The sequence below is a fragment of the Triticum aestivum genome, chromosome 7D, assembly GCF_018294505.1.
Source record: "Triticum aestivum cultivar Chinese Spring chromosome 7D, IWGSC CS RefSeq v2.1, whole genome shotgun sequence".
Classification (NCBI taxonomy): domain Eukaryota; kingdom Viridiplantae; phylum Streptophyta; class Magnoliopsida; order Poales; family Poaceae; genus Triticum; species Triticum aestivum.
In genome coordinates, this window is record NC_057814.1 from 591429438 (window position 1) to 591436100 (window position 6663).

The following is a 6663-nucleotide window of genomic DNA, read 5'->3' on the forward strand; positions in this document are numbered from 1 at the left end:
TAGGTTTCTTCCCAAACCATAATTCATACGGTGTCGTCTCAACGGATTTCGACGGAGCCCTATTTAAAGTGAATGCGGCAGTCTCTAAAGCATAACCCCAAAATGATAGCGGTAGATCGGTAAGAGACATCATAGATCGCACCATATCCAATAGAGTGCGATTATGACGTTCGGACACACCATTACGCTGAGGTGTTCCAGGCGGCGTGAGTTGTGAAACAATTCCACATTTCCTTAAGTGTGTGCCAAATTCGTGACTCAAATATTCCCCTCCACGATCTGATCATAAGAACTTTATTTTTCTGCCACGTTGATTCTCAACCTCACTCTGAAATTCCTTGAACTTTTCAAAGGTCTCAGACTTGTGTTTCATTAAGTAGACATACCCATATCTACTCAAGTCATCAGTGAGGGTGAGAACATAACGATAGCCACCGCGAGCCTCAACGCTCATTGGACCGCATGTGACGCCCGGATAATTAAGCTACAGTAATCCTCTGCTAATGATGCCATGTCATCACTTTACTGTTGCTAATCCTCGCTTGATTCAAATCTTAATTCAATTTCAAATTCAAATCAAAGTCCAAAATTCAAATTCCTCAAACATGAAAACTAAAATGTTGATCATGTGACAAATATTCACTTCTTATTATTGGTGGTGATCCAACATTTTTGCAAAGTGGTGTAATGCCCCAATCTTTGTAAAAACAGATCTGTAAAAAAATTAAAAAAAGGAAAAGGTCCCCTCCCCACTGGGCCGACCGACCCAGCTAGCCGACCGGCCAGCCCACCTAAGTCAGCCCACCCCGCCTCCTGTATAACCCCTCCCTGAAACCCTAGCTACTCACCCGATCCCCCACTCCCCCTGTTCCCACTCGCTCCCACGATCTGGATCGAGGGCACGACCCCATCGTGCTCGCCCCTCGACCCCGCCGCTGATCCTCGACGCCGGCGCCCCGCGGCGCACCTCGCCGGAGAACCCCCCCCTCGCCCGACGACTCGTCCTCCTTCCCGGACCCCTCCCACTCGACTGGTTCTGGATCGGGGAGGGGCTCGATCCCGCGCCACCCTGCGCCTCCGACGCCGGCGCCCATCCCCGGCGCCGCCTTGTTGCTGCCGTGCTCCGCCACCTCGTCGGCGTCGCTCCATCGCCTCTCCCTCACCGACGCCAACGCGCCCCGTCGCCCCCCTTCCCTGCTCGCAAGTGAGCGCCACCGTCCCCCTTCGCCCCCTTTCTTCCTGGGTCGCCACGGTCACCACCCCCACGCGCGGTCGACGCGCTTCGGCCGTGCCCGTTACGCACTCACCGCGCCTCTCTCCCTGTCGCTCGCGCCCTGACTGCTCGTCGCGCGCCCCGCTACCGCCCTGCTACCTAGCCGCCCCGCCTGGCCGACCGTGTCCGCCAGCGGCGTCGCCCCGTCTCCTCCGCCCCATCGTGCCTTCCCTGCCGGCTGTGGCCACCGACCGCGCCCTTGGCCGTCCTCCCTGGCCTCGCCCGCTCGCCCCTGCGGCACACGCCGTCACCCGCGGCCAGCGGCTGCGTCCGCTTCGGGCGCCCCCGCACACGCGCCCGCACCCGATAACAACCGCCCCGCCAGGCCCTTGTGCCGCTACCATATGGGGCCCATGCCCCTTTTATTTAAAAAAATAAATAAATGAATGAAAAATGAATAAAAATAATAATAATAATTAATTAATTAATAGGTTAATTAATTAACTTAAACCTAATTAGTCTAATTAACTTGTTAGTTAGTTAGAACAGCCTATGACAGGGGGACCACACCCCGTGTTGACCAGTCAAACATTGACTGGTCAACTGGGACCCCCTGGACCCACATGTCACCCTCTGGTACACTTATGTGTACACAGATCTGGGTGCACCTAGCATTTACTCATTATTTTCGAATTAACTTAAATTGCAGAATATCTTTAAAACTTTGAAAAATCATATAAAATAATCCGTAACTCGGATGAAAAAGTTTTCTACATGAAAGTTGCTCAGAACGACGAGGCGAATCCGAACACGCGGTCCGTTCGTCCGCCACACATCCCTAGCATAGCAAACACGCAACATTTCACCTCCGGTCCATCTGTCCGAAAACGCGAAACATCGGGAATACTTTCCCGGATGTTCCCCCCTTCGCCGGTATCACCTAGTACCGCGTTTGGGCACACCTAGCCTCACGCTTTGTCATGTCATGCATCGTTATGCATATGTTTGCATTGTATTCATTGTTTCTTCCCCCTCTTCTCTCCGGTAGACTACGAGACCGACGCCGCTGCTGGTGCCCCAACCGACTACGCTGGTGACGACCCCTCCTTCTTGCCAGAGCAATCAGGCAAGCCCCCCCTTGATCACCAGATATCGCCTATTCCTTCTCTATACTGCTTGCATTAGAGTAGTGTAGCATGTTACTGCTTTCGGTTAATCCTATACTGATGCATAGCCTGTCATTGTTGCTACAGTTGTTACCCTTACCTGCTATCATACTGCTTAGTATAGGATGCTAGAGTTCCATCAGTGGCCTTACACTCTTGTCCGTCTGCCATGCTATACTACTGGGCCGTGATCACTTCGGGAGGTGATCACGGGTATATACTATATACTTTATATACATGACACATGTGGTGACTAAAGTCGGGTCAGCTCGTTGAGTACCCGCAAGTGATTCTGATGAGGGGGCTGAAAGGACAGGTGGCTCCATCCCGGTAGAGGTGGGCCTGGGTTCCTGACGGCCCCCGACTGTTACTTTGTGGCGGAGTGACAGGGCAGGTTGAGACCACCTAGGAGAGAGGTGGGCCTGGCCCTGGTCGGCGTTCGCGGATACTTAACATGCTTAACGAGATCTTGGTATTTGATCTGAGTCTGGCCATTTGGTCTATACGCACTAACCAACTACGCGGGAACAGTTATGGGCACTCGACGTCGTGGTATCAGCCGAAGCCTTCGTGACGTCAGCGACGGAGCGGCGCGCGCCGGATTGGACTGGAACGCCTGCTAGGCTAGGTCTGCTTCCGGCCGCGTACGCAACATGCAGGTGTGCAATGGGCGATGGGCCCAGACCCCTGCGCGCATAGGATTTAGACCGGCGTGCTGACCTCTCTGTTGAGCCTAGGTGGGGCTGCGACGTGTTGATCTTCCGCGGCCGGGCATGACTCAGAAAAGTGTGTCCGACCAAATGGGATCGAGCGTGTTGGGTTATGTGGTGCACCCCTGCAGGGAAGTTTATCTATTCGAATAGCCGTGTCCCTCGGTAAAAGGACGACCCGGAGTTGTACCTTGACCTTATGACAACTAGAACTGGACACTTAATAAAACACACCCTTCCAAGTGCCAGATACAACCCGGTGATCGCTCTCTAACAGGGCGACGAGGAGGGGATCGCCGGGTAGGATTATGCTATAAGATGCTACTTGGTGAACTTACCATCTACTCTCTCCTACATGCTGCAAGATGGAGGTGGCCAGAAGCGTAGTCTTCGACAGGATAGCTATCCCCCTCTTATTCTGGCATTCTGCAGTTCAGTCCATCGATATGGCCCTTTACACATATACCCATGCATATGTAGTGTAGCTCCTTGCTTGCGAGTACTTTGGATGAGTACTCACGGTTGCTTTTCTCCCTCTTTTCCCCTTTCTATACCTGGTTGTCGCAACCAGATGCTGGAGTCCAGGAGCTAGAGATCCCGAGGATGATTCTACATGGAGTTCGGCTTCGAGGAGTAGTTAGGAGGTCCCAGGCAGGAGGCCTTGCCTTTTCGATCGTTGCTACTTTTGTGCTAGCCTTCTTAAGGCAAACTTGTTTAACTTATGTCTGTACTCAGATATTGTTGCTTCCGTTGACTCGTCTATGATCGAGCACTTGTATTCGAGCCCTCGAGGCCCCTGGCTTGTATTATGATGCTTGTATGACTTATTTATGTTGTAGAGTTGTGTTGTGATATCTTTCCGTGAGTCCCTGATCTTGATCGTACACATTTGCGTGCATGATTAGTGTACGATTGAATCGGGGGCGTCACACCGCACACATCAGTATGTATGATTTCCAATAAGTTGGTTGCTCGTTCCATTGTTCCGGAGAACGGAGTCTTGGTCATTTTTCCCATGAGGCATGGTTCGCACGTGTCAAGTGATTCATAATCAAGAGACTCCAAAAGTCCATCTGCATGGAGTTTGTTCATGCGTTTGACACCAATGTGACCAAGGCGGCAGTGCCACAAGTATGTGGGACTATCATTATCAACCTTACATTTCTTGGCACTCACACTATGAATATGTGTAACATCACGTTCGAGATTCATTAAGAATAAACCATTGACCAGCGGGGCATGACCATAAAACATATCTCTCATATAAATAGAACAACCATTATTCTCGGATTTAAATGAGTAGCCATCTCGCATCAAAGGAGATCCAGATACAATGTTCATGCTCAAAGCTGGCACTAAATAACAATTATTGAGGTTTAAAACTAATCCCGTAGGTAAATGTAGAGGTAGCGTGCCGACGGCGATCACATCGACCTTGGAACCATTCCCGACGTGCATCGTCACCTCGTCCTTCGCCAGTCTCCGCTTATTCCGCAGCTCCTGCTTTGAGTTACAAATATGAGCAACCGCACCGGTATCAAATACCCAGGAGCTACTACGAGCGCTGGTTAGGTACACATCAATAACATGTATATCACATATACCTTTGGTATTGCCGGCCTTCTTATCCGCTAAGTACTTGGGGCAGTTCCAGTGACCGTTTCCCTTGCAATAAAAGCACCCAGTCTCAGGTTTGGGTCCATTCTTTGTCTTCTTCTCGGCAGCTTGCTTACCGGGCGCGACAACTCCCTTGCCGTCTTTCTTGAAGTTCTTCTTACCCTTGCCTTTCTTGAACTTAGTGGTCTTATTCACCATCAACACTTGATGTTCCTTTTTGATCTCCACCTCCGCTGATTTCAGCATCGAATATACCTCAGGAATGGTTTTCTCCATCCCCTGCATATTGAAGTTCATCACAAAGCTTTTGTAGCTAGGTGGAAGCGACTGAAGGATTCTGTCAACGACCGCGTCATCCAGGAGATTAACTCCCAGCTGAGACAAGCGGTTGTGCAACCCAGACATTTTGAGTATGTGTTCGCTGAAGGAACTATTCTCCTCCATCTTACAACTGTAGAACTTGTCGGAGACTTCATATCTCTCGACCCGCGCATGAGCTTGGAAAACCATTTTCAGCTCTTGGAACACCTCATATGCTCCGTGCTGCTCGAAACGCTTTTGCAGCCCCGGTTCTAAGCTGTAAAGCATGCCGCACTGAACCAGGGAGTAATCATCAACACGTGTTTGCCAGGCGTTCATAACGTCCTGGTTTGCTGGGACGGGTGCTTCACCTAGCGGTGCCTAAAGGACATATGCTTTCTTGGCAGCTATGAGGATGATCCTCAAGTTCCGGACCCAGTCCGTATAGTTGCTACCATCGTCTTTCAGCTTAGTTTTCTCTAGGAACGCGTTGAAGTTGAGGTTGACATTAGCGTGGGCCATTTGATCTACAAGACATATTGTAAAGATTTTAGACTAAGTTCATGATAATTAAGTTCATCTAATCAAATTATTAATGAACTCCCACTCAGACAGACATCCCTCTAGTCATCTAAGTGATACATGATCCGAGTCAACTAGGCCGTGTCCGATCATCACGTGAGACGGACTAGTCATCATCGGTGAACATCTTCATGTTGATCGTATCTGCTATACGACTCATGTTCGACCTTTCGGTCTCTTGTGTTCCGAGGCCATGTCTGTACATGCTAGGCTCGTCAAGTCAACCTAAGTGTATTGCGTGTGTAAATCTGGCTTACACCCGTTGTATGCGAACGTTAGAACCTATCACACCCGATCATCACGTGGTGCTTCGGAACAACGAACCTTCGCAACGGTGCACAGTTAGGGGGAACACTTTCTTGAAATTTTAGCGAGGGATCATCTTATTTATGCTACCGTTGTTCTAAGCAAATAAGATGTAAAACATGATAAACATCACATGCAATCAAATAGTGACATGATATGGCCAATATCATTTTGCTCCTTTTGATCTCCATCTTCGGGGCGCCATGATCATCATCGTCACCGGCATGAAACCATGATCTCCATCATCATGATCTTCATCATCGTGTCTTCATGAAGTTGTCTCGCCAACTATTACTTCTACTACTATGGCTAACGCTTAGCAATAAAGTAAAGTAATTACATGACGTTCCAGTTGACACGCAGGTCATAAATAAATTAAGACAACTCCTATGGCTCCTGCCAGTTGTCATACTCATCGACATGCAAGTCGTCATTCCTATTACAAGAACATGATCAATCTCATACATCACATATATCATTCATCACATCCTTCTGGCCATATCACATCACATGACACTTGCTGCAAAAACAAGTTAGACGTCCTCTAATTGTTGTTGCAAATTTTTACGTGGCTGCTATAGGTTTCTAGCAAGAACGTTTCTTACCTACGCCAAAACCACAACGTGATATGCCAATTTCTATTTACCCTTCATAAGGACCCTTTTCATCGAATCCGATCCGACTAAAGTGGGAGAGACAGACACCTGCTAGCCACCTTATGCAACTAGTGCATGTCAGTCAGTGGAACCTGTCTCACGTAAGCGTACGT